At 40.4% G+C, this 24,218-nt stretch overlaps 1 long non-coding RNA gene across 3 annotated transcripts; it reads right to left on the reverse strand.

Annotated features, from left to right (window-relative positions):
- Nucleotides 1-5,396: 5,396 nt before the first annotated feature.
- On the reverse strand, nt 5,397-23,812 carry LOC148778675 (uncharacterized). 3 transcript variants are annotated; one of them, XR_016037244.1, is made up of 7 exons: nt 23,629-23,812; nt 22,608-22,758; nt 11,423-11,510; nt 9,500-9,596; nt 8,854-8,882; nt 8,687-8,763; nt 5,397-5,779 (listed from the first exon to the last, which is right to left on the reverse strand). It is a non-coding gene; the product is annotated as an uncharacterized LOC148778675 (long non-coding RNA). The 3 variants fall into 3 exon arrangements; XR_016037247.1 differs by lacking the exon at nt 11,423-11,510; XR_016037248.1 differs by lacking the exons at nt 9,500-9,596; nt 11,423-11,510.
- Between the last annotated feature and the right edge of the window lie 406 nt (nt 23,813-24,218).

The raw sequence follows: 24,218 nt of genomic DNA on the forward strand, positions 1-24,218 counted from the left end.
GCTTTCTAAGGCCCACTTGACTTCACAGTCCAAGATGTCTGGCTCTAGGTGAGTGATCACACCATCGTGATTATCTTGGTCGTCAAGATCTTTTTTTTTTTTTTTTTTTTTACAATTCTTCTGTGTATTCTTGCCACCTCTTCTTAATATCTTCTGCTTCTGTTAGGTCCATACCATTTCTGTCCTTTATCGATCCCGTCTTTGCATTAAATGTTCCCTTGATATCTCTAATTTTCCTGAAGAGAACTCCTATCTTTCCTATTCTGTTGTTTTCCTCTGTTTCTGTGCATTGATCGCTGAGGAAGGCTTTCTTATCTCTCCTTGCTGTTCTTTGGAACTCTTCATTCAGATGCTTATGTCTTTCATTTTCTCCTTTGCTTTTTGCTTCTGTTCTTTTCATAGCTATTTGTAAGGCCTCCCCAGGCAGCCATTTTGCTTTTTTGCATTTCTTTTTCATGGGGATGGTCTTGATCCCTATCTCCTGTACAATGCCAGGAATCTCCGTCCATAGTTCATCAGGCACTCTATCAGATCTAGTCCCTTAAATCTATTTCTCACTTCCACTGTAGAATCATAAGGGATTTTAGGTCATACCTGAATGGTCTAGTGTTTTTCCCTACTTTCTTCAATTTAAGTCTGAATTTGGCAATAAGGAGTTCATGATCTGATTCACAGTCAGCTCCTGGTCTTGGTTTTTCTAACTGTATTTAAAAGCAAAACAAAAAATACAGTGTAAATCTAATTTTGACTCCTACGTCTAAGAATCATTGTGTTTAGCCAGTGGACTCCAGGTTTTCAGTGTAGCCCTTGAGGTTCTTCCCAATGTCTTTCCAGATGCTTCTCTCTACTTTCTTTCATGTGTTTTGTACTTTTCCTTCCAGGTTCCTAGGAAACAACCTAGATGTTGTGTGCCTGACCTGTGTGCTCACATTCTAATCTCCCAGTAGAATGATTTCTCGCTTTTCTCTTCCTTTTGGCCTCCTCTCTTCACTTCTTCTGTGAATCCTTCCTTATTCCACTTATCACTTTCATATGTCAACTCTTACATATCATATTGTATCATAATTGTATATCTGTTTGAAGGAAGAATTTGTTTTCTTGCATATGGTTGGTACTTCATAACTGTTTTGTGAATTAATCAATGACTTAAGATGGGTAAGAGTTGGAATTTTACAAGAATTGTTTTCTTATTCTTTATTAGTTGAATATTTGAAAACATTGGCTTTTTTGTGGATTTTTTAAAGTAGCGATCCTCGCGTGCCCAGAAAGGAAATAGAGAAAAAGAACAATGGCAAATGGACACATAAAGAATGTGTGATTGCACCAATATTTGGAAAGACCGATTCACTGACTGGTGGCCTGCTGCATGTGAATGATGACAGCATTTTAAGGAAAGTGGATCAAGATGATGGCAGGTAACACGGACAGATTCTTTATTTCTAGGGGAAGAAATATTAGCACTGAATACTTCTTCTGGAAATAGAGCAGCATAATATAGTATACAGGCCAAGAGAAGAGAATCCTCAACTCTACTGGATAAACACCACAGAAAGGTTACGGAGAGGACCTGTGCTTTCGGCCCGAAGTCATTTCAGTAAATAGCCCACTTGGAAGCTGGACTGTAATGAATACATGTAAACAGCTCCATAGGGAATATTATTGGGACAGGCAATGAAGAACTGGATGGTAATTGAAGAGGAACGTGGAGTTGAAAGGAGTTTCTTGTTTTATGTTAAGAGGGGAGCTTCTAGAGTGTGTATGCTGTTGGAAATGAGCCAGCGGAGGACGTGTTTATTTAATCTTGTTTGCATTTCCAACAGTAGAAAGCTTATTGAATGTATGACATTATCTTTAAACTATTACAGTAAACTAATTGTACATAATATTTGTGCTCATATGTAGTTTTATGGGAAGGGCTTGTTCATTGGTTCTGAAGTGTAATATTCCTATATAATTGAATATGCAGATGACTACTTAGGTTAATTCTATCAGACATAGATTTTCAATAATCACATAATTGTGAATTTACAAACAGGCTATTCTGAAGAGGATTTGATCATTCCTTGATGATTGTAGTTGATAGTAACTTCGTGAGTACCTACGATTTTGTAAGGTACTGTGAAACACTACATCATATTAACTTCATTGTTATTTATAGATTCCAGGGAAAAGGGGACAATTTTGTTTATATAAAATAGAAAAAAAATTGATCGCAGTCTTTCACAGATTATTCCTTTTGGATGATAAAGATTAAATGACAAAAAACCATGCTTTCTGTACTAAGAGTGTGATTAACACATATTGCGTGCTCTGTAAGTGGATGTCAGATGCGTGAAGAAACAGCAGAATGGGTGAATGAATGCCTATTGATGAATTTCTTTATGAAAAACAAATCTTTTTTGAAAGTAGTTTTCCAGTCTTGCCTACATCTGAAGTCTTTTTATTTTTTGAGAAATACGTTTTAAGATACAGAAATTATTGTTTATAGTTATAGCTGGACATGGAATAATGCTATAGATTCATTCGCCATCCTGTTACTTAAAAAGAGTTTGAATATTACTTTCTCAGCATATTTTGGAAGAGCAGTTTTGAAGCCAGATTTCCTGGGTTTGAATCCTGGGTCTCTTGGTGATGTGCTGTGTGGGCTTGGGCAATTTACTCAGCCTTTCTGTGCTCCGTTTCTTTTTATACCTATCTCCCAGAATGACTGTGAGGATTAAAATGCCTTTAAGACATGTCAAGTGCTTATAATAATGCATAGCAGTTGCCTAGGAAGTCCTCAAAAAGCTAATATTATGTTTATTCAAAATGGGTTTATTTCTTAGAAGGACTTAAGGAATATCTCCCAGATAGGTTTTATTGCCATAAAGGTTAGTTCTTATTGGAAATGACAGGTGCGAAAAACCCTGATATACTGCTTTCTATCACACAACGCAAGTAATGTTATGTTTTTCCTTAGATCTAAATTTAATGCTTTATTACTATTGCTGATATATTTTCTTTGTCGTTTAATGCTCCTCTTACTAATTGTTGCATCCTTTTATAGAGAATTACTTACCAATGCAAAGAGCTTATCTAAAAAAGAAAAGTTTAGGTATTGTTTGTATTTTTGAGTATTTACTATTAGCCTGATAAGAATCATTTGTTTTTTAGGCCTGCGAGAAAAACACCGTATGAAAAGAAGAAGGTATAGTAAAAAAAAAGAAAAGAAAAATGAACTTTAAAAAATATTATCCTAGTGAAAAATTGCCTGGAGAATCCCAGGGAAGGGGGAGCCTGGTGGGCTTCCGTCTATGGGGTCACACAGAGTCGGACACGACTGAAGTGACTTAGCAGCAGCAGCAGCAGCAGTGAAAAATACTTTGTAAAAGGAATAGTGGCAAAATAGAAAATCTTCCTTTGTTGTAGAGAACTTTACTTTGAACACATCATTTAGAAACACTACTGATAAAGTTATCCTTTTGATAAAAATCTGTTCTTTTAAGAAGTGTCTGTTTTTGCTTTGAGAAAGAGATTTATCACCTCTGTACACTTAACATATTTTACATGTATTTTAAGGACATTGTGAGACAGTATTATTTCTGTGTAGGTCAAAAAACAAATTAATTATGTGAACAGGCTGGATGACTTAACTCAGTCTTCTGAGACTGTTTCTGAGGCAACATTATGCTTTTATCTTGAATTGTGAACTGTGGATTGTATCATATGTACATTATTTTTTAATCAACTTGTTTCCAAACCCAGTCAGCTCGCAGTCTGAGTGAAAGATTCTGTTCGTAATAAAACAGTCGGAATGAAGGATTAAGAAACATCTCCTTCAGGTAAATTTTGCGATACTCACTTAACTCTGGCTCCTGCATTGCAGGCAGATGCTTTACCATTGAGTTATCAGGGAAGTCCCTTCTGAAAGAGGGACACTGAAATATTTGAAATGCTAGCTCTTCGTACTCCTAACTTCTTTTTGCAAATTTAATTAAAGAATTGGACATACATAAGGCAAATGCAATCACAGAAACCTAGTCCATCTGATCACCTGGACCACAGCCGAATATGGTCCACTGGAGAAGGGAATGGCAAGCCACTTCAGTATACTTGCCTTGAGAACCCCATGAACAGTATCAAAAGGCAAAATGATAGGACACTGAATGAGGATTCCCCCAGGTCGGTAGGTGCCCAGTATGCTACTGGACTGCAAGGAGATCCAACCAGTCCATTCTAAAGGAGATCAATCCTGGGTATTCTTTGGAAGGACTGATGCTAAACCTGAAACTCCAATACTTTGGCCACCTCATGCAACGAGTTGACTCACTGGAAAAGACTCTGATGCTGGGAGCGATTGGGGGTAGGAGGAGATGGGGACGACAGAGAATGAGATGGCTGGATGGCATCACCGACTCGATGGACATGAGTTTGAGTGAACTCCGGGAACTGGTGATGGACAGGGAGGCCCGGCGTGCTGTGGTTCATGGGGTCGCTAAGAGTCAGACACGACTGAGTGACTGAACTGAACTTATTATATTTAGATAAACCCATAATCTTTATTTAAAACACCGACTTAAATGATTGTATCAAAGGACAGCTTAAGTTCGTCTTTGTCTTCAGATGAATATTTACTTCTTTAAGAAATACTCCCGATGATCAAAAACTTCAACAAACCATTTGGGAAATACCAGATGTCACCAGGATACAGGCACAGAAACACCTGAAAGATTCATTCATGAATTCATCCATGCATCCGTGAAAAAAACAATCAGAAACCAAACAAAATTTCAAAATGCAGGACAGACAGATAAAGTCACAGTATATTCTCTTCTCTACTTCATCACAGTACCTTTTGAACAATACGCCAAGCTTCAACTGCATTATTATTCTTAGTTACAAAATTCCGCTTACTTTTTATGCTTTCTTCAGTTCCTTCATCTGAAATGCTTCCCTGTACTCTTCAGACAAATTACTCTTCATCTTTTAAGACTCAACCTGCTTTGTGACGTTGCCCTTGATTACAGCTGTGTTTCCCCAGATACACAGCTGTCCCTTTCCTGTAGCTACCTGAGTACTTTGTAGATTTTTCTAGGGTATCTTTATAGACTTCTCCAGGGATAGATATACACCTGAAGTGTAAATTATTTCTTCACATGTCAATCCTCTTCGCTTCAAGACTGCAGAGGACAAGCTGTTAAAAATCACCTTAGTAGAAATATTCTTTATTTTTTTCAATAATTACTTGTCTACCGAGGACTCACAAAGAGTCCCAGAGTTCTAAATATAATCCGGCTACCCACTCTCAGATGTATGCTAAATACTAGCCTAAAGGAACTTGCTTCCTCCAAACTCTCTTTGTTATTTATTATATTACTCTGGTCAGACGGAGAATGCAAACACCTTGCTAAGAGGTATTGCTTGGCTGCAGGTTGCATAAAAGGAGTCAGCACAAGGTAGGTTTTGCCACAAATCTAATCCGGAACCGTCAGAAGGACATTAAGGCCAAGCCCAGGTGTCGCATGGCTGAGTGCCCTGGGCTTCTGCATTACCTTCTTTGCTTTCTCTGTTTTCTGGCAGCAGAGACTGGCACGGGTAACGGGGCATGGAATTCCCTACCAGAAACACCGCTGCCTTTTTCATTTTTTCTTTATGTGTTACGGTCTTCTGTCCGAGTTCTGTGGGTGCTGACTGATTTTCGGTCAGTGATTGGGACACCAGCGGACGCTGATCATCAACTTTCAAATGCCGGCTCTTTGACAAGTCTCACTATTGAGGCTCGAACTAGTCGAATCCCAATCTGAAAAATGTGAAAACAAAGTCTCCATGTATCAGGATCTGAGTAAGAATACAACACCGACTACCTCGTACAAAGTCTTTCTTCAGAGAATCAGTTCCACGTCGTCCTTCCCCTCAAACTCACTACTCCTTCAGAGGTTACTCCATCTCACATGTCACTGTCATTCATGAAGAGATGTTAACTAGCGTGTCTCATTTGTTCTATGTTTTATTTTCTAGTATTACTTTGATTCACTCAATTTTTATTGCATACTCTGTATTTCATTAGAACTTATTATTTTCCTTCAACACACAAATATTTTATTAACAAAATTCATCTCTAATTTATTTTACGTTTAATTTTTCATGACAATATTCTGTGTTCTAGAGACCATGGTTTTAAAAACACTTTTAATGAGTAGTACTACTTTAACTAATCGTAGAAACCTAGACAACATATTAAAAAGCAAAGACATCACTTTGCTAACAAAGGTCCGTACAGGCAAAGCTCTGGTTTTTTCAGTAGTCACATGTAAGAGCTGGACCATGATGAAGATTGAGCACCAAAGAATTGATGCTTTCAAATTGTGGTGCTGGAGAGACTCTTGAGAGTCCCCTGTCCCCTAGACAGCAAAGAGATCAAACCAGTCAATGCTAAGGGAGATCCACCCTGAATAGTCATTGGAAGGACTGATGCTGACGCTAAACCTTCAATACTTGGTGCGCCTGATGCGAACAGCTGGCTTACTGGAAAAGCACCTGATGCTGGGAAAGACTGAGGGCAGGATGAGAAGGGGAGGGCAAGAAGAGAAGGGGGCGGCAGAGGATGAGACGGTTGGACAGAATCGCTGATTCAATGGACAGGAACGTGGGCAAACTCCGGGAACTGGTGAGGAGCAGAGAGGCCTGGCTGCAGTCCATGGCATCACAGAGAGTCGGGCATGGCTCAGCGACTGAGCACCACCACCAACAACAACCATTTTAATTTCACTGAGGCGGTCCTTCCTCAATGGACAAATGTCTTCACTCATTTTTAAAGCCTTGGATAAACATCATAACCTGGAGAAGGAAATGGCAACCCACTCCAGCATTCTTGCCTCTTGCCTGGAAAATCTCTTGGACCGAGGATCCTGGCGGGCTACAGTCCATGAGGTCGCAGTGGTCGAACATGACTTAGCGACTAAACAAAAACATCATAAACTTATATAAGAAATGATAGCCCGGTGTGTGCCTAATTGTTTCGTGTGAAAATAGGTAAGTCTAGGACCACACTGGATCCAAAGAGCACAGAAGGCCATGAGACAGGAATGAATACACCACAAAAAACTAAAACTGTCAGATCTAAAATTCTTGAGAAATCAAAGGAACAAGCAAGAAGTGTAAAAGGGAAACTCAAAACCCTGTGTCAACACAAGGGCCCCTTTATCATGTCACATCCAACCATTTCAATGGTTTAAAACAATGGTTCTCAAGTGTCCCCTCAGAATCGCTGAAGTCCAGAGACCCATCGGGTTGGGGGTCCAAGAGGTCAGAACTATTTTCACAACAACACTAAACATTCCTTCCATTCTCATTCTGTTCTGAGAGCACAGTGGAGTACTTCAGAGACACGATATGTGCTATCACAGCACTGAGGACTAATGGAATTAGCAACTATGCTTGTGTGTGCTTGGATTTTAAGTTTTTCATTTTTATTTTCCAATACAGTGAACAACAATAGACTTAAACAAAGTTCCTTGGAATGCTCAATAATTTTTAGAAGTATAAAAGGATCCTAAAGCCAACAACTTTCAGAATCACTGTTTTAAAAGATTATGTCTATCGAATCTAAAGTATGATTACTTCTCCTACTTCTAATAATCAAAGACACCACACACACACACACAGAGGCTGCTAATAAAACATCTGATTGGGCTAGATTCATCTGTGTAACAACACTAAAATCAAATTATTATAAGCTGAAGTACAGCTGACACGTTAGCAAGTCAAGCTTTAATCGAAGTAAAGGTCAGAGTTCAAATAAGCATTTTTGGACACTGGAAAACTCTCAGGATCTAATAATTAATCTCTGAGAATTCCTGAGAGAATAGAGATTCCAAACTAAGCACGTAAGGGTATCGAATCATATACCAAAACATCTGGAGTTCAAGCTTACATTTTAAACATTTCTTGTTCATATGCTTGCAAATATCTTTTCTTGCAAAACATGGATACCAACGATAACATTTCCCTTCAGTTCAGTTCAGTTCAGTCTCTCAGTCGTGTCTGACTCTTTGTGACCCCATGAATCACAGCATGCCAGGCCTCCCTGTCCATCACCAACTCCCGGAGTTCACTCAAACTCCTGTCCATCGAGTCGGTGATGCCATCCAGCCATCTCATTCTCTGTCGTCCCCTTCTCCTCCCGCCCCCAATCCGTCCCTGCATCTGAGTCTTTTCCAGTGAGTCAACTCGTCGCATGAGGTGGCCAAAGTATTTCAGTTTCAGCTTTAGCATCAGTCCTTCCAACGAACACCCAGGATTGATCTCCTTTAGAATGGACTGGTTGGATCTCCTTGCAGTCCAGTAGCATACTGGGCACCTACCGACCTGGGGGAATCCTCATTCAGTATCCTGTCATTTTGCCTTTTGATACTGTTCATGGGGTTCTCAAGGCAAGTATACTGAAGTGGCTTGCCATTCCCTTCTCCAGTGGACCATATTCGGCTGTGGTCCAGGTGATCAGATGGACTAGGTTTCTGTGATTGCATTTGCCTTATGTATGTCCAATTCTTTAATTAAATTTGCAAAAAGAAGTTAGGAGTACGAAGAGCTAGCATTTCAAATATTTCAGTGTCCCTCTTTCAGAAGGGACTTCCCTGATAGCTCAATGGTAAAGCATCTGCCTGCAATCCAGGAGCCAGAGTTAAGTGTGTATCGCAAAATTTACCTGAAGGAGATGTTTCTTAATCCTTCATTCCGACTGTTTTATTACGAACAGAATCTTTCACTCCGACTGCGAGCTGACTGGGTTTGGAAACAAGTTGATTAATAAATAATGTACATATGATATAATCCACAGTTCACAATTCAAGATAAAAGCATAAACGTTTTTACCTTCACATTAAGACATTTCTCAGGAGAATCTAAAAGGCAAAAGGGACATAGAGTTAATTACATGTAACTATGAAAGCAAGCTGTACATTCATGCAGAGTTAGTACCGAGCAGAATCCTCATGCTCAGCCTTGACATTGAATGCATTTGGTTTCAGTGTCTTGTTTTTAGGGGAATGTTAGGACACCGGCAAGACAGAACTATGAATCCATTATAGATAGTGAAGAAAAATTAGGAATACAGGTTTACCAAAACAGGCAGTAAGATTTCAAAAGTAACATCATGTTTTCAATGACTTTAGAAACTATCAAAGAGCACACAGACCGACGTGAACATGCTGACTGATGAGGAGAAAATGGATCTTAATCAGAAGAGCAAACCATCACCCCAAGAAGACAAATGTGAAAGCTATGGCAAAATGCAACAGTGTATCTTGAATGCAACACAGCAGTACCATTTACACCATTATACTACAGGGATTTAACATGTTCTTTAATCTGTCCAGTCATTTAAGAAGTGCACAGTTGGGATGACAGTTCAGCTCAATGTATGATTCATTTCTCATCAGAGAAAGAGGAATGAACTGAGTAGCTCGCATATACACTAGTAGAAAAACGGTTCAAAAAAATATTCATTTTTTTTCCATACCCATGTGGGCTACTGGTATGCCTGCATGTCTTGGCTCCTCTAGTTTAGCCATCTTAACGTTTCTCGATCCACTCATGCAAGAAGACATAAGACACACCTACGAAATAATGTACAATAAATTCTCAACATTGAAATACAGTGATCAAAAAGGAAGTAATCAATTGCCACAGAATTATTAGATGTTAAAAATATTGCATGTTCTAAAATCAGTGTAGCTATTTATTGAAAATAGCAATTCTAGCATTTAGGGAATGAACCCTATCAATCTGTTTTGTTTCAAAACTTAGTTTGGTTGGGTACATCACGCTAATGATTAAAAGGATTTCTGTGAAACAACTGTCAAAAAATCAGTTATCTTAAAAAAAGTCAATCCCTCCATATTCAAATTAATCTAATTTGAATCACAAATACCAGTACAACATACATCTTTGATGTCTATAGTTACTTGGAGTAGCTGGGGTTGACCCTACTTCTAGCACCCCCTCCTGCCTCCTGTAGTATTGTCAGGAACAACAATGATCTTATCTCTTTTCAGTGCAAATACACGGAAGCCTCTGGAAGGAGTTCTCTCAAGGTTCCTCATCAACTCCAAACTCACCTGAGGCCTTGCTTCCCACCTTTTTCCTTTCATTAGATCCTTCCTCTGTGAAGTGGAATCTCTGGTTCCGTGGTCTGAATTCTTCCCCTTTACACTCATCCTGTGGCTCATCCCCACCACTGCTTTCTCCCTCTCTGCTTAGGGATGGTATCTCACACCTATAATGCTACTTCAATTCTTTGCTTCCCTCTGGCTATAGACATGCTCAGAAAGAAACACAAAACAATGCTTTCCCTTGATCCTGTTAGGCCCACACTAGCCAATGCTCTTCTTCCAGATTTCTCTAAATGCAAGGCTACACCCTTGCTACTCAGACAGCTTGTTAGAAATGCAAAATCTCAGACCTCCTGCTCAGCATGTGCATTTCCCACAAGGTCCCCAGACTATTTAAAATTTGAGAAACTCTGGTCTATACGAAGTCTGCTTCTACATGACTTCCACTTAATTCATTCTCCTGAAATTCAGCCTCCATTTTCTCACATGAACACATCCCCCCAAACTGAAATGGCATTAGAAGTTGGAAACCTTCCAGTGGACTTTCTATGAGGCTGTGGGTGCCTTGGTCTCCCCATCACACCCCCTGCTTTCTCCTTCTTTCCAGCTCTCTTGTTTTGTCCCATGTGACCCCATCCTGGAAAGCAGCAACACTTCATGTGACACCAACTTGCACACATTACAGCTGAGCACCTACACCCACACTCCCCCAGAGGATGACACACCGCTCTGCACGCCCGGGGGCCACAGTTCTGAATGTCTTCCTAATAACGAGTCAACAAGAAGAGGGGGGAAATTTGCTATTCTTCTCTGACACGTTTTGGTGCCGGAAGCTCACCTCATATTCACCGTCCGTTGTCAAATATGCTCCCCTTTTCTAAAGACCTCTCTTATGGCCTTCCTTTTCCTTCATTTCCTCCCTGTGCCCTCTGCCTCTCTCATCGTTCATTCCCTCTTTCCTCTTATTTCTCGGCCTTCCTTTGGTTGTAGAGTATCTTGAAACAGAACTAATAATTGTTTCTTTTGTCCATGTGCCACATGGAATCTTAGTTCCCTGACCAGGGATCAAACCTACACCCCTGCACTGGACAGTCTTAACAAGTGGACATCGAAGAAGTCCAGGAACGAACAACTTAGCTCCTTAAACTGGATTCTCAATTTAATCTGTGGCTGACCCCTATGAGATACACAACTTCCCTCCTCTTCTCGTCTTCTGCCTCACTACGCATGTGACAGGTGCTTGTTGTTTCCTGTCTTTATTGCCTGTTAAAATATTCCCATTTTAAATCAATGTTCTGTCAAATAACCTTTCTATAAAATACAGTTCTTACCGTCTACTTGTCCATTTAATATATTTTTTCCTCTTTGATCGCCAGATAAATGATCCACAAACTTCTGTGGAACGCTCTCAGAGATACTCTGTTAAAATGAATAGTGAGTTCCATGAAGCTTTCCTAATGCCTTCTTAAGAAAATACCCTACTTTTAAAAACTGCCTACATTTAACCCAGTTAAGACAGGTTTTGTCAAGATCTCACAGCATCCACAGAACCTGGATGCTGACTTCATACACTGCTGGATCACCAGGCAGTTGCTGCCAGCAACGAAAACATCAGGCCCTTCCTATCTCCTTCCATAGCTGCCACCTTCAAACAGGGCATCGTTACTTTCTGTTACCTCAAGTATGGCTGCCATAAAGGCACTCTGCCCTGCTACTTCAGTTTAGCCGCTTTGTCGTATCCGACTCTTTGCGACCCCGAGGACTGTAGCCTGTCTAGCTCCTCCATCCATGGGATTTTCCAGGCAAGAGTACTGGAGTGGGTTGCCATTTCCTTTTCCAGGGGATCTTCCTGACCCAGGGATTGAACCTTGGTCTAATACGTTGTAGGCAGACGCTTTACCATCTGAGCCACCAGGGAAGCCCCATTGCTACTTAAACAATGCAAAATGGTTTGTACTTAGGATGACCTCTGTCTCTCCCCGGGCTGATGGAGGAACTGAAGGTCGACATGCCCTTCTCACTCCTGTAGCCCCAAATCTTCCTCATCGCAGAGCCTATGGGCTCCAACACACCTCACCTCCCCCTCGGCTCTTCACAGTCCCCTAAACCCTACAGGTAAGCCAGAGCCGGCCCGCCACAACCTCCCAGCTGGGAAGCTCAATGGTTTGGAATCGTTCATCCCAGAATGATCATTGCTAAGCGACAACTCTAAACACATTGCCCGTGGGCCAGAATACCTGGTGTGCATGTGCAAGAACTGGAAGTGCATTTTTCAAAAGAAACAAACAATATCAATAAATCCTTACCTAAGGTAAGAAGGAAAGAGAGGAAACTGAAATAAACACAGAAAGGAAAGCGACATTACAACAGATACCTTCGAAATAAAGAAGCATAATCATAAGAAACCATTATTACTGATGAACAATTACAAATTGGAAAACTTAGAGGAAATAGATAAATTCTGAGAAACATACACCCTGTAAAGACTAAAACAAGAAAAAAAGAAAAACTCAACACTCCAGTAACAAATAAGGAGATTTAAATATTAATTTAAAAAAACCAACAAAACAACTAGCTTCAGTTCAGTTCGGTTCACTCGTTCAGTTATGTCTGACTGTTTGCAACCCCATGACTCACAGCACGCCAGGCATCCCGGTCCATCAACATCTCCCAGAGTTCACTCAAACTCACGTCCATCGTGTCGGTGATGCCATCCAGCCATCTCCTTCTCTGTCGTCCTCTTCTCCTCCTGCCCCCAATCCCTCCCAATATCAGAGTCTTTTCCAGTGAGTCAACTCTTCGCATGAGGTGGCCAAAGTATTGGAGTTTCAGCTTTAGCATCAGTCCTTCCAATGAACACCCAGGACTGATCTTCTTTAGAATGGACTGGTTGGATCTCCTTGCAGTCCAAGGGACCAAGAGTCTTCTCCAACACCACAGTTCAAAAGCATCAATTCTTCGGCGATCAGCTCTCGTCACAGTCCAACTCTCACACCCATACATGGCCACTGGAAAAACCACAGCCATGACTAGATGGATCTTTCTTGGCAAAGTAATGTCTCTACTTTTTAATATGCTATCTAGGTTGGTCAGAACTTTCCTTCCAAGGAGTAAGCATGGCTGCAATCAGCATCTGCAGTGATTTTGGAGCCTCCAAAAATAAAGTCTGACACTGTTTCCACTGTTTCCCCATCTATTTCCCATGAAGTGATGGGACCAGATGCCATGATCTTAGTTTTCTGAATGTTTAGCTTTAAGCCAACTTTTTCACTCTCCTCTTTCACTTTCATCAAGTGGCTGTTTAGTTCCTCTTCGCTCTCTGCCATAAGGGTGGTGTCATCTGCATATCTGAAATTATTGATATTTCTCCCGGCAATCTTGATTCCAGCCTGTGCTTCTTCCAGCCCAGCGTTCCATCTTAGGACCAAATGGATTCAAAGCTCAATTCTACCAAAATTCATGTAAAAATTAAAAGTAAGACTAAGCAGAGAAAACACTTGACAAAATTCAAAACCCATTCATCATTTAAAAAAAAATTCAATAAAATAGAAAAGAAATTTCTTCAATATAGTAAAGACCACTTATGAAAAGAACGAAAAGTGAAAGTGACAGTCACACAGTCGTGTCTGACTCTTTGTTATGCCATGGACTATACAGTCCATGGAATAATCTAGGTCAGAATATTGGAGTGGGTAGCCTTTCCCTTCTCCAGGGGATCTTCCCAACCCAGAGATAGAACCTAGGTCTCTCACGCTGCAGGCAGATTCTTTACCAGCTGAACACCAAGGAATCTCAAGAATATTGGAGTGGGTAGCCGATCCCTTCTCCAGTGGATCTTCCTAACCCAGGAATCGAACTGGGGTCTCCTTCATTGCAGGTGGATTCTTTACCAACTGAGCTAACAGGGAAGCCCCCAAGGCTAAGATCATGAAAGCCCATGGCTAACATCATAATCAATGGGGAAAACTGAAAGCTTTCCTACTCGTCAACTGTATTAAACACAGTACTAGAAGTACTAGCCAAAAAAAAAAAAAAAAAGACATAAAGACATTTAAATTGGAACAAAGGAAGTAAAACTATCTCTGTTTGCAGATGTCATGATCCTATACATAAAACACCCTGAAGACTTCACACACAAAAGGATTAGGATACATGAATCCAATCAAGTTGCAAGATACAAATCCACATGCCAAAAAACGCAAAAAAGCAGTTGTATTCGTTTACACCACCAACAATCTATCTGGAAATGAAATGAGGAAAACAATCCGATCTCTAATAGCACCTAAAAGAACACAATACCGAGGAACAAATTCAACCAAGGAAGTGAACCATCTATGCCCTCAAATCTTTATGAGATTGATGAGAAAGACAAAGATCAATGGCGAGATATCCATATCCATGGACTGGAAGAACTAATACTGTTAAAAATGCCCACATTACCTACAGTGATCTAGAAATTCAGAGCAATTGTTATCAAAATTTCAGTGGCATTTTTCACAGAAATGGAAAAAAAAATATCTACTTTGTGTGGAACTGCAAAAGATGCTGAATAGCCAAAGAACCCCCCAAAAAGAACACCGCTGGAGGCATCACTGTGTGTGATTTCAAATTATATTAAAAGGTATAGTAATGAAAACAGCATGGTACAGACATGAAAACCAATGACCAGTGGTGCAGAATCGAGATTCCAGAAATAAATACACACTTTTACAGTCAAATAATCTCCACTAAAGCTTCCAAGAGCATACAATGGGGAAGATCAGTTTAACAAATTATGCTAGGAAAACTGTATTCACATGCAGATGAATGAAAATGACCCTATTTCACACCATATACAAAAGCTAACTCAAAGGAAAGATTTTAGGTAAGACCTAAATCTAGAAAACAGAAAAAACAGACAAAGAACTTGACACTGGTGTGGGCAATTATTTTCTAGACAGGACTCCAGAAAGACAGGCAACAAAAGGAAAAACTGGTAAATTGGATTACACCAGAATAGAAAGCTTCTTTGCAGCAACTTTAGTTCAGTCGCTCAGTTGTGTCCGACTTTTTGCGACTGCATGGACTGCCGCACACCAGGCCTCCCTGTCCATCACCAACTCCTGGAGCTTACTCAAACTCATGTCCACTGAATGGGTGATGCCATCTAACCATCTCATCCTCTGTCACCCCTTCTCCACTTTCCCTCAATCTTTCCCAGCATCAGGGTCTTTTCAAATGAGTTAGCTCCTCGCATCCGGTGGCCAGTAAACACCCAGGAACACCCAGGACTGATCTCCTTTAGGATGGACTGGCTGGATCTCCTTGCAGTCCAAGGGACTCTCAAGAGTCTTCTCCAGCACCACAGTTCAAAAACATCAATTCTCCGTCTCTCAGCCTTCTTTATACAGTCCAACTCTCACACCCATACATGACCACTGGAAAAACCATAGCCTTGACAAGAAAGACCTTTGTTGCCAAAGTAATGTCTCGGCTTTTTAATATGCTGTCTAGGTAGTCATAACAGGAAGCAATAAAATGAAAGGGCAACCTATGGCCTGGGAGGAAATAATTTGCAAGCCATCAATCTGGTCCAAAATATATAGGAAACTCATACAAGTAAACAGCAAAACAACCTGACTGTTGAAAAACAGGTGAAGCTTCTGAACAGACATACAAAATTACCAGCTCACCATCAAGGAAATGCAAACCAAAGCTGTAATCGGATAGCACCTCCTGCCTGTTACTATGGCTGTATGACTGTGGTAGTCACTCAGTCCTGTCTGACTTTGTGTCCGCATGGACTGTAGCCCACTAGGTTCCTCTCTCCCTGGAATTCTCTAGCCAAGAATACTGGAGTCAGTAGCTATACCCTTCTCCTGGGGATCTCTGGGACCCAGGGGTCAAATCCGGGTCTCCTGCATTGCAAGTAGATTCTTTACTGTCTGAACTACCAGGGAAGCCTGTTACTATGGCTGTGATCCAACAAATGAAAAACAATATGTGTTAGCAAGATCTGGAGAAAAGAGAACACTTGTGCATCATTGGTGTGAATGGCAACTGGGAGCCATTATGGGCAACAGTCCAAATGCAGGACCCTCAAAAAATTAAAAACGGAACTACCATCCAGAAAACCCTCTTCTGAGTATATACAGAAGCAAAATGACATCAAATCCTCTAAGAAATCAGTACCATGTTCACTGACTCATGAATCAAAAAAGCCAAGACATGGAAACAACCTGTATCCATCAGCAAATGAAGAAAAATGCGGCATATGTATTAATACACAGAATGGAATATTATTCAGCCACAGGGAAGAAGGAAATCCTGCCATTTGTGACAACACATATGAACCCTGACAACATTGCGTTTAGTGATATGAGTCAGGAAAAGACAAAGACTGTCCGGTCGCACTCACAGGTAGAAGCATTTCTAAGCCTACACTGAGACTGCACCGCACACAGATTAGAATATCCACTTGTTTTAAAACTGACAATACCGAGTACAGATGAGCATGAAGAACAACTGGAAACCTCACACAAGGCTAATGCAAATGCAAAAAGGTAGAGTCACCTTGGAAAACAGTTTTGCATTATCTTATAAAGGCAAACAGACACTTAACTTACAATTGAAGAAACCCATCCAAGGTATTTACCTGAGAGAAACAAAATCTATATAAAGGATGACAATATTTAAAAAAACAAAAAGCAAGATACAAAATTCTATTCATATGACATTCTGGAAAATGCAAAACTAGTTGGAGAACCCATCCAGGGGCCCCCAGGGGTTCATCACAATGGATGAACCTCGAAAACATGACGCCAAATGACAAAAGATAATCCCAAAGGAGCACAGACTGTATGATTCCATTTACACAAAATACCCAGAACAGGCACGTCTCCAGAGACGGATGATAGCCTGGGGGTTGCCTGGGACTGAGGAAGATGGGGCGGGGTATAGGTGGTGGCTATGGGATGCAGGGTTTCTGATGGGGGCTGAGGGAAATGCTCTAAAATTGACTGTGGTCACAGGTGACACCCATCTAGACTAAGAGATACTGAACTACACATGATGAGGGGGTGAATTCCATGATACCTGAATTATATCTCAACAGCTTTTTAAAACACTTCAGTGGAAGGATCTAGATAATCTTAATTCTCCAGTTTGGATGAACGTACTATACATCATCTGAGTACCTCCATGCCTTTATAATATATATAAAATGAAAAGAAAAGAAGGCAATGCCTGACTTCAACTGATTTGCTTAATACCCTTTCTGCACAAGTTATTCTTAATTGCACAAAATAAATATATACAGAATTCTACAGCCTTCACAACAGTAAAGATGCGAAATGACAATTTTCTGGAACATTTCATTAAACATTATCCTCTGATTTTATCTGGCTTGCCTTATCACGGTAATATGGCTATCACTAAAAAACGTCTATCAACTTCTGTGAAGAATGAGGCACAATTCCCAACTTTTCTAAGGGTATGTAATATAAGAAAAAAAGATATAGTGCAAACGGCAGGATGAAAGTCAGAGTTTAAGAAACAGTGCATTTAAAGATAATAAAAGTGTAGTAAATTACTTGTAATGAAAATACAAAGAAAATCAGTGTCTTAAAACCCTTTATCTTATGTGTTGACGGTTGACACATCAAATTTCACACCTACCTGACTTGTGAGTTGAAGTCAGCTGTTCCTTAAACCCTGTGCCTCAACTTCTAAGTTAGGACAGTAACGTGACGTGACCTAAAGTGAAGCCCCCAAAATAGACTTTTTAGGGTGTCAGCTTTCTTAGGGTGTCAGCCAGTTCTTGTCGGAGTTGTCTCACAACTGCCTAATGAGATGCTCTGTCACTGAGTTTATAAATCACTTTACTATTATGTGATGTTAATAATACACAACGCCAACATATGTACTTTGATCTCATCTAACACGCTAGCAAAGTGACACTCAAAATTCTCCAAGCCAGACTTCAACAGTACGTGAACCGAGACCTTCCAGATGTTCAAGCTGGATTGAGAAAAGGCAGAGGAGCCAGAGATCAAATTGCCAACATCCACTGGATCATAGAAAAAGCAAGAGAGTTCCAGGAAAACATCTACTTCTGCTTTATTGACTGTGTCAAACCCTTTGACTCTGTGAATCACAACAAAGTGTGGAAAATTCTTCAAGAGATGGGAATACTAGATCACCTTACCTGCCTCCAGAAAAATCTGTATGCAGATCAAGAAGCAACAGTTAGAACTAGACAAGGAACAACAGACTGGTTCCAAACTGGGAAAATAGTACATCAAGTCTGTATGTTGTCACCACGCTTATTTAACTTAGATCAGAGGACATCATGCCAAAGCCGGGTTGGAGGAAGCACAAGCAGATATCAAGATTTTGGGGAGAAATATCAGTAACCTCAGATATGCAGATGACAACACCCTTAGGGCAGAAAGCAAAGAGGAACAAAAGAGCCTCTTGATGAAAGGGAAAGAAGACAGTGAAAAAGCTGGCTTGCAACTCAACACTGAAAAAACAAAGATCATGGCATCCGGTCCCATCACTTCATGGCAAATAGATGGGGAAACATTGAAAACAGTGACAGACTTGATTTTCTTGGGCTCCAAGTCAATGCAGATGGTGACTGCAGCCATGAAATTAAGACGCTTGCTTCTTCCAAGAAAACTATGACAATCCTAGACAGCATTATTAAAAAGCAGAGACATTACTTTATCGACAAAGGTCCATCTAGTCAAAGCTATGGTTTCTCCAGTAGTCATGTACGGATGTGAGAATTGGACAAGTGGTGGAAAATTCCACGCAGTGGAACATTTTGCCCTTCTTATTAGAGATTTGATAAACTTCAGAGATAGTCACATATTCTATCCAGTGCTCAAATCTTTCCAATACATTCCTATCTCAGTGAAAAAATGAGGCCATTCCCTTGTGGCTTATCTATTTTATAACTAGTGGTGTGCCTATGTTAATTCCAGACTCCTAATCTATCCCTCCTCCCCACCTTTGCCCTTGGCTAACCACAAGGACCAGCATAGCACAGGGAACTCTACTCAACATTCTGTGCTCACCTACATGGGAAAAAGGATCTAAAAAAGATGGGATATATGTATACATATAACTGAATCAACTTGCTGTACATCAGAAACTAACACAAAATTGCAAATCAAGTACATTCCAACATAAAAGAAAAATGAAATTTAAAAAATGAGGTCCCATGGTCTTCAAGGTGCCTCGATAACCTGGCCTCCACCTCCCTCTGGACCGCAGCCCCTACAGCCCACTCCCTGACTCACTCCATCCCTGCTGCTCTCAAATCCTGCCACCCTTCAGTCTTAGTGGACATGCGAGTATCCAAACGATAGTTATTCATCCTTCAAATGAGAATTCTCCAAGCCAGGCTTCAAACTACGTGAAACGTGAACTTCCAGATGTTTAAGCTGGCTTTAGAAAAGGCAGAGGAACCAGAGATCAAATTGCCAACATCCGCTGGATCACTGAAAAAGCAAGAGAGTTCCAGAAAAACATCTACTTCTGATTTATTGACTATGATAAATCCTTTGACTGTGTGGATCACCACAAACTGTGGAAAATTCTTAAAGAGATGGGAATACCAGACCACCTGACCTGCCTCCTGAGAAATCTGTATGCAGGTCAGGAAGCAACAGTTAGAACTGGACATGGAACAACAGACTGGTTCAAATTGGGAGAGGAGTACATCAAGGCTGCATACTGTCACCCTGCTAACTTAACTTATATGCAGAGTACATCATTAGAAATGCTGGGCTTGTTGAAGCACAAGCTGGAATCAAGATTGCCGGAAGAAATATTAATAACCTCAGATATGCAGATGACACCAGCCTTATGGCAGAAAGTGAAGAAGAACTAAAGATCCTGTAGAGGAAATTGAAACAGGAGAGTGAAAAAGTTGGCTTCAAACTCAACATTCAGAAAACTAAGATCATGGCATCCAGTCCCATCACTTTATGGCAAATAGATGGGGAAACAGTGGTTGACTTTATTTTCTTGGGCTCCAAAATCACTGCAGGTGGTGACTGCAGTCATGAAATGAAAAGACGCTTACTCCTTGGAAGGAAAGTTATGACCAACCTAGACAGCATATTAAAAATCAGAGACATTACACTGTCCTAGTCAAGACTATGGTTTTTCCAGTAGTCATATATGGATGTGAGAGTTGGACTATAAGAAAGCTAAGCTCAGATGAATTGATGCTTTGGAACTGTAGTATTGGAGAAGACTCCTGACAGTCCCTTGGACTGCAAGGAGATCCAACCAGTCCATCCTAAAGGAAATCAGTCCTGAATATTCACTGGAAGGACTGATGCTGAAGCTGAAACTCCAACACTTTGGCCACCTGACATGAAGAGCTGACTCATTGGAAAAGACCCTGATGCTTAGTAAGATTGAGGGTGGGAGGTGAAGGGGATGACAGAGGATGAGATGGTTGGATGGCGTCATCGACTCGACGGACCTGGGTCTGGGTAGACAGTGGGAATTGGTGATGGCCAGGGAGGCCTGGCGTGCTGCGGTTCATGGGGTTGCTAAGAGTCAGACACGACTGAGTTACTGAACCGAACTGAACTGACGTTGGGAAAGATTGAGGGTAGGAGGAGAAAGGGACGACACAGGATGAGATGGTTGGACAGCATCACCAACTCAATGGATATGAGTTTGAGTAAACTCCAAATGTTGGTGCCAGACAGCGAGGCCTGGTGTGCTGCAGTCCATGGGGTCATAACGAGTCGGATACGACTGAGTGACTGAACTGAACTGAAGTGATTGAATTGAAAATCACAATTATGAGCAAATTGTTTGCAAAAATGTTCTAAGTAAATCATAAATAGCAGATGGAAGAGTAAATCAAGAAGTGTTTTGGTAAAGCTCACCACTTGAGACCCTAATTATGAGTGAATGACAAGTAGATGCTTTTAAACAGTTGACAGGCCATAAGAATAAATGATTCAAGGCTGAAATATTTCCCAAATTAAATTGACATGAAGAAAAATAAAATTATCCCAAGAAATATGACAAATACCTGCAATAAACATCACCACTTGCTTCTTAGCTTTAAAAAAAAATACATCTGATACCTAACCTATACAGCAACCCCAAAAAAGAGGCTTCAGTTCAGTTCAATTTAGTTCAGTCGCTGAGTCGTGTCCGACTCTTTGCGACCCCATGTCTGTACATATCTAAACGGATTAAATTTTGTAAAAAATTTTTTTCTTGAGAATATGCTACCGTTCTAACATTGTAATAGTCCACTACAAGAATTATACCTATTGATAGTTGCACTAAGCACTTCTACAAACATCAATTAACTCATTAGCTGTAATGAGCCCGGAAAGGAAGAAGTTAGAAATATAAGTGAGCTGCAGGCTTTTCACCAGGTTTTCTGACTCTACTAGTCCTCTTGCATCAAACCACACTCACTTCTCTAGAACAAATATATCAATCCAAAATAAGCCTCCACCTTCACTCACGGTGCAGACACTCATGGGAGATGGGTAAAATTTAGAGAGCACTTCCTAGACAAGCATGAGATTATTTCTGCTGCCATAACTTTCAATACTTTTTCATAATGTTTACAATAGTAAGGTAGGGCAAAAGACAACAAAAAACACTTACTACTTGTCACTAAATACATGTTATGTCGCATCCATCACTGTTTCCAAAAGTCCCTTGCACTGAAATAGGACATGACAGAGAGCACAGTGCTGCTTTTCTCATGAGAACGGCATCCACAGCACAGCCTCTGAACCACCCAGACGCTCCCTCCTAACCATCAGCAAGACTTACAAAACACCCCAATGATCCATCAAGGAAGGAAATCAGTGCCAAAAACTAAGTATCTATTGCTAGGAGCAAGAGGCGTGGTTTTCCTTGGCGGGGAGCAGAGGAGGCGGGACTTGTATAAGTTTACTCTGAAGAAGTTACTTTTTAGTGTTCAAAAATGCTTTTACAACTGATCTTGCAGTTTTTACAAATTGGAAAACTGTAAATGATGTGCAAAGGTCATTGACAGGGCATCAGTTAAAGAAATGACAGTGGAGCCAAGAACGGACGCTGGGTTAGACACTGAAGGTGAGGACGTGCACAGAGTGACGCACACGCTCACTGCAAAGCAGAGGGACTTGGGTGTGTAGCGCAGTCGATGGGGGGGGGGGGTAGCACACGCCGTCTTCCTGGCCTAAAGTGCAATTGGAGGAGGGTGCCGGCTCTTCCGATATAGTTGCAAGAATTTTGAGATCAATTCTTACGGAAAATATTAAAGGCCTCTCCTTGGATGAGCTCATCCTATGTCCCTACCTGACCGCTGTAGACAAATCGATCAGAATTACAAATGTTACTTTATCCGACACATGAAAAATGTCATCCCTCCTCAAAATATAGATGTATGGGCTTTCACAAGCCTCTATACTTTCTATGGTACATACTCTTCGTTTATAACATACATACATACACAGATACATACATACACACATACATGACTACAGAAAATACCTCAGAGTTCATTTCCTTATGAGCCATTTCTTTCTGCTTCTGTTTGGCAAGCTGATTGGCCAGGATTCCCTCCTGTAAGATTCTTGCATTCCGTTCTCCAGAAAGCTGCTTCTCAGTGTCATATGTCGCTCTTCCATAACCTGGAGAGACACTATATGAAGTTTTTGGGCCCATAACATTAAAAAAAAAAGGGAAAACAGTTAAAAGCTTAGAATATACAATGAAATAAAACTGAATAAAGGAAGTAGCCTTTTAAAGCACACGGATCTTTATCCCATGTGATTAACTCGGATCTTAATTTAAATGTCAGATAAATTTATCACAGAGCAAAACCATGCAGATATAGTACTGTGAAAGGAAATTTCTTTACAAAGCATTTACCTAGTTCCTTCACAGTCTCAAGGCAAGTTAGCCTCTTTTAACATTAAAAAAGCCAAAATTAATACATGGATTGGAATTAAGAAGATTACTTTGTCTAAGGGATCAAAAGTGCCAATCATTATGTTAATAATTAAGCTCAAGTTACATCCATTCCTCGGAGAAGGCAATGGCAACCCACTCCAGTACTCTTGCCTGGAAAATCCCATGGGCGGAGGAGCCTGGTAGGCTGCAGTCCCTGGGGTCGCTAAGAGTCGGACACGATTGAGCGACTTCACTTTCACTTTTCACTTTCATGCATTGGAGAAGAAAATGGCAACCCACTCCAGTGTTCTTACCTGGAGAATCCCAGGGACGGCGGAGCCTGGTGGGCTGGGGTTGCACAGAGTCGGACACGACTGAAGCGACTTAGCTTCAGCAGCACATCCATTCCTCCACTCAGAAAACACATACAGAGCATCTACTGGAAGCCAAGAATGGCAAGAAACTAATCACTTAAACTCTGAATGTCACAGTTCATACCTAGGTTGAGATAACATTTTGTTTGAAATCTAAATAATACATATTAAATAAAAGGGATAGTATAAATAATATAGATGAAATGGTGTTAGAAATTTGAAAGTTTCACCAACGATTACTCTACCTGATTCAGATCATTTCTCCGTCTTCAGTTCCATCTAGTGCTCTGAGAGTGAGTTCAAGTTGCTGTTTCATTTCAACTTCTTTACTATATTGGTCTTCCTTTCTTCCTAACTGCTCCCTAATATTTTCATATAACATATCAACATTGCTTCTATTCTCTTCTTCTTGCTTGAAAGTCAGTCTGCAAAATTTAGAGCTCTTCTTAAAAAAACATGAGACTATTCGCTGCTGCAGTAACTTTCATTCCCTCTTCGTAATGTTTAAAATAGTAAAATGGGTGGAAATACAATGAAGAACACTTAAGAATGATCACTGTTTTCATGCAGAGGGTTAAGAATAAAACAGCATAAATTTTTGTTTTCTATCTTGAGAAAAATGGCTACTTAATACTTCTGTGGGTGGGGATGAAAAGCAATCTAAACTTTCTTAAGAATAGTTTAGAAATATGGATCAAAGACCGTTTCCAAACGTTCTCATACTTTAACAAATAATACACTATAACTAAAGAAAATGAATTCAAAATCATTAGAAACGTAGAAATGAATCTGTAGAAAAGATGTTCCTTGTAGTATTAAACATAAGACAGAAAAG

Source organism: Moschus berezovskii, chromosome 1 (genome assembly GCF_049115385.1).
Source record: "Moschus berezovskii isolate FMDL1 chromosome 1, NW_MosBer_1.0, whole genome shotgun sequence".
In the NCBI taxonomy this organism is placed as follows: domain Eukaryota; kingdom Metazoa; phylum Chordata; class Mammalia; order Artiodactyla; family Moschidae; genus Moschus; species Moschus berezovskii.